Source organism: Dermacentor variabilis, chromosome 7, assembly GCF_050947875.1.
Source record: "Dermacentor variabilis isolate Ectoservices chromosome 7, ASM5094787v1, whole genome shotgun sequence".
Taxonomy (NCBI): Eukaryota; Metazoa; Arthropoda; class Arachnida; order Ixodida; family Ixodidae; genus Dermacentor; species Dermacentor variabilis.
The window spans coordinates 3,875,069-3,888,370 of NC_134574.1; the positions used below are offsets into that span (position 1 = coordinate 3,875,069).

Here is a 13,302-nt window from a genome sequence, read left to right on the forward strand (position 1 = left end):
GGTTATTCCAATGCGCTGGCCTTGCGCGGCGATTCCTATGAACTATACTTTCGGCAAGGAATAAGCGTGCTAATCTCGGCAAGAGGTGGTCGCAAAAACCGTTGCTGTGTCGGCTGCGTAGTCGGTGCTCGCTGTTTCCATGTGGAATGAGAGCAGCGAAACGTTAAATTCTCTCTGCATCTACAATGTAGAGAAAGAAGTCTGGTCAGATTCTAACGCATTCAAACGCTAAAACTACGCGCTACCAAATCATTTTCCCGCCCGGAGGTATCCAGACGCCGCGACAAACTAGGGCGCCCTAAACGGCGCCCCGGCCGGCAGCGCCGTCACGCGGCAGGAACGCGTTTTGGGGCCAGCTACCGGAGGCCGGTCTTCACACCTCCCCATTCTAGCCACCCTATCTATGGTTCTTTATTTTATAGACCGTTTTTCGTAGGCGCCGCCATATTGTGAACGCAGTGGCGCCGCCTATGAGCAGCGCCATACTGGCTTGGGTGAAAGCGGTCTTTTGCATGGCAGGCATAGAGTTTCTCACTATAACGTGAACACCTGAACATCGCCCCCGAGGGCTCCGTGGTCGCTGTGCATGCGTTAGCTGAGAGAAGGTGAGAAAGGAGGACAAGTTGGCTTTACCGGATGTGACGTCAAATTGTTGTTTGTTTTTGCTTTTATGAAATAACTACTCTCGAACTCAGACGGCATGGCTCGCGTCTCGTTCGCGCGCGTACGTATAGATGTGGTCCGCTTTTAGTTTTTGGCGAATGCTTAGAAGCTTCAAGTTGCGCACACTGCGGTGGGCCAGGGCTTGATGACATTTGTTGCCCAGCTGCTGGTGCTACCGCGACGTACTTGGAGCAACGGTAAGTGTTGTGCGATTACCCGTTCTCTTGCTGACACGTAAAAAAACCGGTTGCGCATTCGAGCTGTGGTCGATGTGATCTCGAAATTCGAAGGAACACGAAACGGTTGTCGCAGGTCCCGCAGTGATCGCAGTATGATTTATTCGTTCGTGCCTTCAACACTGCAGTTCCTACGCGTTGCACTGATGTGAAAAAATGAACAAAAAAACAGGGACATCTTCCACGCGCCAGAAATGCATGCACTCAACTAGCGTGGATGTCGTCCCATGATGTTTATCGCGTTCTTAAGTCTATTTTTCTCCATCTCTATAGGATGACTACGCTATGCCCTTCTTATTTACCCATGCAGCGTATTGCTGCATTTAATTACCTTTCTCACTGCTGACCGCGGTATGGGCGTCAGAGGCCTTCATTCGTTGCAGTGAGATAACGAAAGCGTATTTCCTTCACTTAAAGCTTCTTAGTAGCTCCTTTGCGAGCCGAGGAGTTAAATCATACAATGCGTACGTTGTGAGCGAGCTGGTAAACGAAACCACTTCACTGCTGCTGCTACTATCACTTTTACGGGAACTTTCAAAATTAAACATATATATATTAGTATGAATCGGCTCACCAAGCTTTATATGCACGTCCGTTGCTTTCGTTCATAGATCATGTGCGTAGCTTTGCAACCGTGACCGATATTGTAAGAAGACAGATGACACAAGTAATGTGTCTACTTTAATTGTTGCCTGTGCTGTTTTTAGAATAACAACCAACTCCGCGCAGTCGTGCTGTTTACAGCTAAAACGTGTTTTTTCTTGTTGCATGAGGAACATTTGCTTCTAATTGTGGCAGTAACGTTGTAAATTTTCTTCGGCCCAGATCGCTGACTGTGTGCAAACTTGTCTAATTTGTTTCACTTTGCTGCTGTCTTTACAGCTTCTGCTTATTTACTCTGCCTGCACCTTATATTTGTTGTGTTTATCGAGACCTGGCCTGTCTCTGCCTCGTTGAAGACAAATGGACACAAGTACTGGTTGCTGTTGGTTTGTTTGGTTTGCTCAGTCTGAGCGTGGTATGTATATCCATTTGCTAAAAGTGTATGCAGCTGCGTCTAATGCAGGTACTGCTGCATCTAAAGGTAGATTTAATAAGTAGTGGTTTGAGCGAGAATTAGTTGGTTTGAGTGATGTATAACACCAGAGAGTTATTGTTCTAGAAAGGTGACAAAGCTGGTCCACAAATTTAAGGTATGGAGATGCTTAACCATTTAAGTGTTCTAAGTTGCCATGAAGTATTACGCACATTTAAAATTTCAGTTGCAAAAGACATAGTAGAAGAAGAATCCAGAGGATTTGCTGCCAGATGTCTTGAGACAATAAATTGTAGAGAAAGCATTATAGTGTGAGCTGCCAATGATTGTCGTCAGGTCTAACCCATTTTTCCATATAGTCACTGTTGCTTCATTGTCTGTTGCCATCACATGCTTGTTATAAACAAAAAATTGAGCTGCATGATTCCCCTGATTTTTCTCGCTCATAAGATACAAATGTTTTGATTTCGTCTGCCTTGGGGCCTCATGGTAGAAAACGAGTTTTTATTAGCCAGTTGTCAGCTTCTAAGATCATGTGCTTTGTAATGTGGGTGTTTTAAAGGATGCTACACGTCTGCCATCATAACTGTGAGTGCTGCTGCCTAGCACTCCCACGGCTATGCTCAGTACATATGCGCAGCTATCCAAGAAAATTGACATTGGGACAACTGCCGTTGAAGCTCACTTGGTAGAGCATTGCAAGCACAAGGCAGAAAACGTGGGTTCAGCTTCGTTGTCTCTTATGCAAAGCATTATCATGAGCTGTCTCCTGGCTTCTTCGTACATCCAGTCAGATAGGCTCAATAATAGTTAGTAATGTGCCTGATGGTGGGTCGTTAATCAGGGCCCTTAGTGCAGCAGCCCAATTCTTTACCCATTAGGCTAAAGATGCATGCATAGCGCGCCAGATTAATCTCATTGGTTCTCTCCTAGCAGCTAATTTTTTCAGATGTTATGTGACACAGAGTTTGGGATTCACCCGTTTCAGCTCAGATGCAACAAAGCAGGTGTTGTGTCTATTTCAGTGAGAAGTGTGTGCAGTTGTTTTGGTTTCTCTGTGTTGACGTAGTGTGCTTTGTATTTCATGTGGTGTTAGGCATTACCTCAATTGCAGCTTCAATGCTGTGCCCATAAAAGCAGTTGTAGGTAGGTGCTCAGGAGTAACGGGAAGCTCATTCTTCCTCATTCGCTCTTGCATACAGCAGGTAGTGCGTCCAGTTTAGTGCCATGCACCTGTGTGGGGCATTTCCTTGTTCTTATTCTGCTGATGTGTTGTACATAGGGGGAAAGTCAATCCTCTACATCATGGTTGTCAGTGCCGCTGAATACAGTGCAGTCTCAGTCTCGTTGCCTTGAAATGTCATAAGAGGTGACATCTGGGGGTAAAGTAAACATCTTGCTGTACCTTGTAATCGGGCATAGCCAAGGTTGTGGTTGTGCAACCCAAGGATCCTGGAACTTTCTGTGGGACCAATGGCACCGATGTTGAAAAGTGGGTGGCTATGTACGAACGTGTGAGTGGAATCAGCAGATGGGACCCCACGTGTGTGCTAGTTAACTTGTTGTTCTACCTAAGAGGCACGGCAAAGGTGTGGTATGAAAACCACGAAGAGGAGCTAACCAGCTGGGACCAATGCAAAGAGAAGTTGACAGAGTTGTTTGGCAAACCAGCCGGCCGTAAAATTGACGCAAAACAGGAACAGGCCTCCTGTGCCAAATCCCCCACGGAGTCCTATCTCTTGTACATCCAAGACATGCTGGCACTTTGTCGTAAAGCAAACCCGATCACGACATGACAGAAGCTGAGAAGGTCGGGCATGTGCTTAAGGGTTGCTGACGACGCCTTTAATCTGCTCATGTGCAAAAGCTACTCTACAGTTAATGTTATCTTTAAAGAGTGCCGACAATTCCAGCACGCCAAAAGCCGATGCGTCTTGCAACCATTCGCCACACTTCCCACTACTGCTGCAATGCCAACATGTGAAGATCAACCCACACAGCAGCACGCGTCGCCATCGGAAGATGTGGTGGGAATCGACGTGAATTGGATGCGATGGCGCCTGCATTTCTGTTCGCCTATCCCTGATGCTACAACATTTTCAGTCCCCTTCTTACAAGCCATCATTCACCAGGAACTTGAAAACATTGGCTTACGTTCTGTCTGTGCTGTTGCCAATCCCAGAGCTAACAAACGCCCTTCTGCTATTTTTGCTCCACCCCAATGCTTCTCTCCGCGTTATCGCAACCTGACTGAGTATAGAACTGCGGACGACCAGCCGATATGTTTCACCTGCTGCCGCATTGGTCATGTCGCCTGATACTGTCACAACTCATGGCCCTTAACACTTCTCATGCCAACCAACCTGAGCCGTTTTGATGAAAATGCCCGCAATGTTTCGCCAATCGTCGAATCTAACAGAGCCAACTCTGCTAGGAACATGTGGTACAGTCGCTCACCATCGCCGCACGGACACCAGTCTCGTTCACTGCAAACACGTCGCCCATCTTCGCGTTCGCCACAGCCACGTCGCCTTTCGTCCCCTGTGGTGTTTGGCCGCATCCGTTAGTAAAACTAAGAAATGCAGCCCTCAGAGGAGGTGCATTGCCTAATGCTGCAGCAAATCCTCTGTCTATGCACACAAGGAGAAGTGTAATTGGCGTTCAAATAGACAGCATAGCTGTCCAAGCACTCATCGACAGTGGAGCCCGCATACCTGTGATGAGTGCTAGCCTGCTTAGTCGTTTAAAGAAGGTCCTCACCCCAGCAGCTGCCAGAGTGCTTCATATGGCTGATGGTGGAACGCTGGTTCTTGAAATGTGTACTGCAAGTATAGCTGGCCGCCCTACTTCTGTTCTCTTTGCTGTGAGCAACATCTTTCCTCACAACGTTATCCTAGGATTTGACTTTTTATCCACTCATTCTGCTCTCCTCGACTGCACGGCCAGCGTTCTTCAGTTAAAACTGCCTCAACTCGCCGATGCTCCGAGCACCGCCCCACCGCACTTGTGCTCGCTTCGTGATGTGCGTCTGTCACCCGAAGCAGTTACTTACGTCACTTTGACCGCCCAGCCACAGGTTCCTGATGGTGAATATGTGCTTCGCCCCATCATCGATGTGCTTTGAACCAGTCACGGTTACTAATAATGACATTGTTTTACCTCTTCTGAATTTCAGCCTGTGCCCTCAAGTGATTCCGGCCAGCATGTTCATGGACAGCGTTTCTAGTGGTCCTGAATTTGATATTGAGAGTCTGAATTGTGAGAGTTGTTTATTAGTGCCAATCGCAACGGCCAGCTCTGGTTCCTTAACGGACGACTTTGTGAAAATGACTGCACTTAACCTCACCTCTGCATAGGCCAGGGACATACGTCTCCTGCTTGAATCGTACAGTGGAATCTTTGATTTGGGCAACAGGCCTTTAGGCTGAACACCTGTTGTTCACTACCATATAAACACTGGAGACACAAATCCTATTTGTCAGCGTCCCTATCGTGCATCGCATGCTGAACGTCGAGTCATCCAATCAGAGGTGGGCAAAACGCTCCGCAAAAGGGTCATCGAGCCATCAGCCAGCCCTACGCCTGTCGTCCGTGTGAAAAAAGAAAGATGGTGCCTGGCATATTTTCGCCGATTATTGCCACTTAAATGAGATCACGTGAAAAGACGTCTACCCACTACCATGCATCGATGACGCCTTGGACCGCTTGCACAGAGCTAAATACTTATCGTCCATCGATCTTCGATCCAGCTACTGGCAGATTTCGGTTGATGAAATGGTTGGAGAAGACAGCCTTCATCACACCGGATGGCTTATATCAATTCAAAGTCATGCCCTTTTGCCTATGCAATGCTCCTGCGACATTAGAACTTGTGATGGACTCTCTTCTACGATGCTACAAATGGACCACCTGTCTTTGTTACCTTGACGAAGCTGTTTTTTCTCCCATGTTGGACAACCGCCTTACCCGACTAACTGCCATTATTGCGGTCTTCTGAAAAGCTGGCCTCCAACTCCACGAAGTGTCAATTTGGGCGCCGTCAGATTACCGTGTTGGGGCACCTCATTGACGCATCCGGTGTCCAACCAGATTCGGAAAAAGTTCGCGCCATACGCAGTTTCCCTGTGCCACATTCTGCTTCTGATGTGCGCTGCTTCTTCGGCCTGTGTTCTTACTTTCATCGTTTCATCAAAAACCTTGCCAACATTGCGGCTCGGCGCTGCTTTCACCCGTCGCTACGCACACCTCATCGGCCAATCGAACAGCCCTGATTGTGTACACTGCCAGGTGCCCGAAACACTGCAACACGTACTGTGCGACTGCCCAGCATATATGCTGGAGCGAAGTTGTCTGCCAATGCTGACAGCGTTGGCAGACAACTACTGTCAGAGGAAGCTATCCTCGGCCCATGGCCTGACACTGCAATTTCAATGCGTGCAACAAAAGTATTGAAGTTCCTGCAGGACACCAAGCTAGATGAGCGGCTCTAGCGAGGCAACTGTCTCATGTACATAAGCACTCACCACTTCTCTTATCATCATCATCCATCCCAATACTTTCACTCCCCTTCCCTCTTCCCCAGTGCAGAGTAGCAGACTAGAGCGCACTGGCTCAGGTCGACCTCTCTGTCTTTCCTATCAATAAATTCTATTCATTCATTGCCAACATTGCTCAGCCTTTGACAGATCAAAAAGAACACGCCATGCTCATGGGGCCCGGAGCAGGCTCATGCGTTTGCCGCTCTCATCAGGTTTCTGACCACCCTTCCCATACTTGCCCACTTTGATCCATCTGCACCGACCGAAGTCCACACTGGCGCAAGCGGCCATGGCATCGGCGCTGTCCTCGATCAACAACAGAATGGTACGGAGTGCGTGATAGCTTACGCCAGCCGCCTGCTGTCACCTGCCGAGAGAAATTACCCCATCACCGAGTGGGAGTGCTTCGCTTTAGTTTGGGCTGTCGTCAAGTCCCGGCCATATTTGTACGGCCATACATTTTTGGTCGTTACAGACCACCATGCACTCTGCCGGCTGTCTTCCCTCCGGGACCCGACAGGACGGCTTGGTGGCTGGGCTTTGTGGCTCCAGGAATTTTCATTTATTGTCAATTACAAGACTGGATGCCTCCACAAGGACACTAACTGCCTCTCGTCACCCCGTGGATCCACTTGATCCTTCTGTGCATGATCCGGTGACCTGCGTGAGGGCTTTCACTGACATGACTGACATGCGCACCGAACAACAATGCGACGAGTCCTTACAGTCCATCATTGCCGGAGTGCTATCACTCCGACAGCACTGACGGCACATGCCACATGTTCTTGCCGCGCAACGGCATCCTCTACCACCGCAATATGAACGCTGATGGCCCTGAGTTGCTCCTTGGCCGTCCTCATCATCTGCAATCTGTTGCTCTTGAACAACTTCACGATGCACCGACAGTGGGACACCTTGAAGTTTTGCATACATACAATCATGTACAACGCCGGTTCTTCTGGCCAGGTCTCTACTGCTTTGTGCACTGTTATGTCGCAACTTGCGAATTGTGTCAGTGCCGGAAGAAACCTCCCCTACCACCTGTCGGATGACTCCATCCAGTTGAAGTTCCCTGTGAACCGTTCTCTCGCTTAGGCCTTGACTTACCTGGCACTTTTCCGACGACGACTAGAGCTAACAAGTCGATTGCCATCGCTACTGATTGCATGACACGCTATGCGATAACAAAGGCGTTGCCGACTAGTTGTGCAACAGACGTTGTCAATATTCTCCTCCACGACGTCATTCTCCACCATGGTGCACCTCGACAGTTATTACAGACCGCAGCTGCTCATTCTGGTCTTTAGTTGTCGACGACCTCGTCCGCTCTTGTGCCACTGAGCACAAGCTGTCCACCGCCTACCACCCACAAACAAACGGTCTTATGGAATGTCTTAAACGAACAATCACAGAGATGCTGTCGATGTAGGTCTCCAACGATCACCGCGACTGGGACACCACGCTGGCCTATGTGCCGTTTGTGTATACTTGTCCCGACGTGACACTGCAGGATATTCACCCTTTTATCATTTGTATGGTTGCAACCCCACTTTGCCCTTTGACATCATAATCCCTTCTGTGCCACGTGTTGCAACTGACCATGCTCATGAAGTCATTGATCGCGCTCACAGGGCATGTCAAGTCGCCCGATCTCGTTTATTAGCCCCGCAGCATATACCAAAAGAGTTATGACTGATGCCATCGCGATGTTAAGTTCGCACCAGGTGCTTGGATGCTCCTTTGGTCACCATGTCGTCGAGTTGGCCTCTGCCAGAAGCTTCTCTCTCACTACACAGGGCCTTATGAAGTCCTGAGTCAAGTTAACGATGTAAATTACGAGATTTCGCCACTTCAGTTTGATGCATCCTCAAGTCTGACGCCTGTTGACGTCTTGCATGTTTCGCAGCTGAAGCCATACTTCACTCGCAATTCTTTGCCTACCATGAGCCGAGACGGCGCTTCACCACCCGGGGGTCCTGTTATGGAAGAATGAAAAAAGAGAGGAAGAAGACCGCAGCACGCTGGCTGCTGCGTGCTGTTGGTGGTCAGCCATCTTAACTACTCTGCCTCATCTTGTATATTGACACGTGTACTTCTTTACCTTTATCGGGCGACCACTTCTCGCCGCCTAACAAATGTTATCGCATAGGACGCGCCTGCATGTAAAAGAAGTTTCTGGAATGTTATCGATGGTCCCGTCCACTGTCTTTCACCGCAACTTGTGTTATCTGATTGCGTGTGCGCGCGACGCGGATAATGTGAAACTTTGTGGAAGGCACACGGGTTCCAGCGATTGCTTTGGAACATTCGACGACAGATGTATAAAAGCCGACGCGCTTGACCCGCTCATTAGATTTTCGATGACCGCCGATCATGTTCGCCGCTACCATCCTTCTTTGAGTGTAGCCTCTTTTGAGGGCACAAGTTCGCCCAATAAAACGCTCGTTTCGTTAATCATAGTTTTGCTGCCTTCTCAACCGTTACTACCACGTGACAATATATATTGTAAATACAGTCTTTCTATACTCCCAACATCCCCGTAACAGTATGCTTTGCCTCTGGCATGTTCATGATCTCCGATGGTATATAAAACTGTGATGCAGACTAAGCTTCACAAAGAATTATGTTCCGTGTCTTCCTTACAGGCTGCTGTGTTTCAGCTAAATCTGCTTTTCCTGTGTTCAGTGGTCTTGTCGCTCAATTAGTGCTTGCCTATTTCTGTTACACTACAACCTCTCTTCTCCTCTCTCCTCTTGTCCTTTTACACTGCTGCAAACTTTTAGATTTCAATACTCGAATGATTAATACAAAGATTGATGCTACCATATTATATGTGACGGCAATAATTTAGGTGGACCTGAAACTAAAGGGAAAAACAACAAAGAACAAAACAGGCATGTGTGAGTAGGAATAACTTCCTTGTGACAAAACTGGCTCCATGCTAAACTTTGCCTCAAGGAAATTGGTCTTAAAAGTCTCAAACCCATTTGCGCATGCTGCATAAGCCAAGTTTTCCACTCGTCAAAACAGCAGCCGCCACAAAGTGTTAGGAAAGAGGCAAAGAAACCATGCCTTTGCAATCGTACTCTCCTCACAAAGCTTGTGTCATATATGCAATCACTCACCATACACAAACACATTGGTCAACACTGCAATGTTTGGAAGAACCCAAACTAACACTATGTAGCCATTTACCTGCAGTATGCCTCCTGTAACATGAATCCCCACTGTGCTTGTAATCTAGATAACTTTTTTTAATTTCTCAGGCATTTGGTGGTAAAGGCCAATGCATTAGACAGAAATCCTGCTACACTGCAGCAATGTTCAGAATGTAGTATGAGGTACTCTGTCTGGCTGGAAGTTGAAGATAGAAATTATATTAGTCGTTAAAATATAGTAGCCAGTATTGAAACTACACATGCACTCAAGGCTGAGCCACATCATGAGAACACAGAAGAGCAGACACACACTTGAGCTGCATTGTGTAGCTTTACCAACAAGCCCTGCTGTACACTGAAGTAAGGCATGTTTCGGGCTAGTCAGCTCGTAGCTTCAGCAAAATTTTAAACTCTGCGAGGAAGACAGGACATGAACAAAAACATAGATGCATGCACAAAGTATAGACTTCCGACTGGCTTTGTTTGGTGAAGGCAAAGAGTTTATAAGGTTCTTCAAAATGGCAAAACAAAGAACATTCGCAAAGAAATTGTGCACGAGGCAGTGACAAAAAATAGCAAGGCCACCTGTGCATTAAGAGCGCAGTAGAGTCCCAATGTGCCCATCTAAGAATTCTATTTCTTTCCTTGATAGGGATCAAGAAGGTGAGCTAACTTAGTTGTCACACCTTTTAGCGATGTGGAATGCCTTGATGACTTCTCTTTCTGTTCTTGAGTTTGCCTTCGAAAGGAATTTATTCTGTTCCTCATAAGGCAGGCAGCTTTTGCTGTCGCAGCTCCTGCACTGCAAGAGGAGATTCTCAAGGAAAGAATTAAAGTCTTAGATGGGCACATTAAGACTCTCCTGCACTCTTAAGGCATACATGGCCTTGATATTTTTCATCAATACCTCGTACACAAATTATTTGCAATTGCTCCTTGTTTTGCTATATTGAAGTACCTTATATATTCTTTGCTTTCACAAAATAAAACCAGTTGGAAGCCTGTGCTTTGTGTGCGTCTATGTTTCAGTTCACGTTCTGTGTCTTCCTCGCGCAGTTTAAAATTTTGCCTAAACAGTTGTATAGCTTGTGTTTACGAATTAATATTATGATGACTGGAGCACAGCAATGGTCTAGTGGCATATAGTGTCGACATAGTATAGAGATGGTACTAAGTTAAAAATTTGGAAATGCCATAAATTGTGCAATCAACCCTTATCCCTCGGTTTCCTACAGCTGCAGAGCACTTGACCACTGCAGCAGTCAGGCATGCTGTATATTGAGCAGTGCCAGGAATTGCGAGATCGAGAGAGGCTGCCACTAGAAGTTCCTTGGGCCAGGTGATAACTCAAATACATTCAAATATTTGTATATTTCACTATATAAACCTTTGTAGAATGAGGAACTTTTCAAGGGTGAAGTTTTTCCACACAAAGAAAAACTATCACTAAATAGTGACCGGTTCCTTTTGTTTTGTACACCAGATTGCATGTACTATTTGACATTGCTTACTGACTCTTAATTATTCTCGCTGTCCAATACAAGCATATGCACTCACATATGTTTTCAAACAAAACTATTGTGTGGAGCCATGTTTGTAGTGGAATAAAATTGGTCCCAATACAGAGCTTTGTGGCACACCAGATCTTACTAGCGAACGCGGAGAAGAAAGTTAATTAGTAGTTACAAATTGGTACCGGTTAGTTAAGAATTTACTAATACAATTCGTAGTCCTGTCAATTCGAAGTTTGCTGTCGTTTGTGTATCGGACCAAGCTGATGTCCCCTGGCCTGGGCGGTCCCTGGCGCTTCACCTAGTGGTGGCCTTAAAAAATAGCAGCGTGGCACCAGTGGTTGCATCAGGATCTAGGCTCATGAAAATAGACAGCAACGTGCACAGGGCAAGGAGTTCGGTGGCCTGGTACTCGTCACATTTGTGGAGAACACTATAGTTTGTGCGAGTCCTAGCCCCTACCTAGGGTACCAGTCTGTGCACTGCGTGTGTGTGTGTGTGTGTATATATATATATATATATATATATATATGTATATATATAATATGTTGTGCAGGATTGCTCATTGGCAGCACGTGCTCATGCAGCAGCTGACGGGCCTTCGATGTGTTTCGCCCTGGTAGTGCAGTCGTCCTTGTGGTTCTAGAGCTGTGCTGGCATTGCCCAAGAACAGGATGTATCGGCATGGTGCAGAATTGCAGAGTGGGGGCGCTCCATTCTATTCCCACTTTATTCCTTCAGAGTTGTGGTTTATGTGATTCCAGTCCTTTTGTCGGAGTTCTGACAGTTGAACCATTCCCACTCCTTGAGTGGTCGAACTAATCTACTCCAGTCCTCCAATTACAGTAAATAAAACGCTTTCTGTATAATTACTTACTACTTGTGCCCCGATGCGATAGCGTAGAGGTAGAGCATCTGCCTCATGTGCAAGAGGACTGTGGTTCAAATCCCGGTGCCACGCAATTTTCCACTGGATAAAAAAATCCACATGTTGATACAGCTGTATAAACAGGCCTGGTGGCCTGACCCCGGTGACCAGAACCGGTAATGCACTCCTTCACCAGAGCAGGATTGGCCACCTTGGTGCAGTACTTGACCACAACCTTCTATATGAATAGAACAATCAAACCCCGCCCTCAGTCCCCAGCAGCTACAAAGCAACTGACCATTGCGGCGGTCAGACCTGTGATGCAGCAGAGCGTGCTAAGAATCTCTGAATCTGGACAGGCCGCCATTGGACTCTGAACCTGGCAATGTTTAACGCTAGAACGTTTTCTGGTGAGGAGAGTCTAACAGTGCTATTGGAGGAATTAGTGGGCATTAAATGGGATATAATAGAGCTCAGTGAGGTTGGGAGGACAAATGAAGCATATACAGTGCTAAAAAGCGGGCACATGCTGTGCCACCAGGGCTTAGCGGAGAGACGAGAACTAGGAGTCGGATTCCTGTTTAATAAGGATATAGCTGGTAACATACAGGAATTGTGTAGCATTGACGAGATGGTGGCAGGTCTTGCTGTGAAACTTAATAAGAGGTACAAATTGAAGGTCATGCAGGTCTACGCCCCTACATCTAGTCATGATAACCAGGAAGTCGAAAGCTTCTATGAAGACGTTGAATTGGCGATAGGTAAAGTAAAAACAAAATACACTATACTGATGGGCGACTTCAATGCCAGGGTAGGCAAGAAGCAGGCTGGAGAAAAGTCAGTGGGGGAATATGGCAAAGGTTCTAGGAATAGTAGGGGAGAGTGATTAGTAGAGTTTGCAGAACGGAATAATTTGCGGACAATGAATACCTTCTTCAGCAAGCGGGATAACCGAAAGTGGACGTGGAGGAGCCCTAATGGCGAGACTAAAAATGAAATAGACCTCATACCCTGTGCTAACCCTGGCATCATACAAGATGTGTACGTGCTCGGCAAGGTGCGCTGCAGTGACCGTAGGATGGTAAGATCTCGAATTAGCCTAGACTTGAGGAGGGAAAGGGAAAGACTGGTACATAAGAAGCCGATCAATGAGTTAGCGGTAAGAGGGAAAATAGAGGAATTTCGGATCAAGCTACAGAAGAGGTATAGGGCTTTAACTCGGGAAGAGAACCTTAGTGTTGAAGCAATGAACGAAAATCTTATGGGCATCATTAAGGAGTGTGCAATAGAAG

General features: G+C 46.9%; 1 long non-coding RNA gene across 2 annotated transcripts; it reads left to right on the top strand.

Moving 5' to 3' along the window:
- The first annotated feature begins 682 nt into the window (after positions 1-682).
- On the top strand, positions 683-11,700 carry LOC142587286 (uncharacterized). 2 transcript variants are annotated; one of them, XR_012829432.1, is made up of 3 exons: positions 683-860; positions 1,782-1,917; positions 10,867-11,700. It is a non-coding gene; the product is annotated as an uncharacterized LOC142587286 (long non-coding RNA). The 2 variants fall into 2 exon arrangements; XR_012829431.1 differs by lacking the exon at positions 10,867-11,700 and adding an exon at positions 8,380-9,458.
- Positions 11,701-13,302: the final 1,602 nt, after the last annotated feature.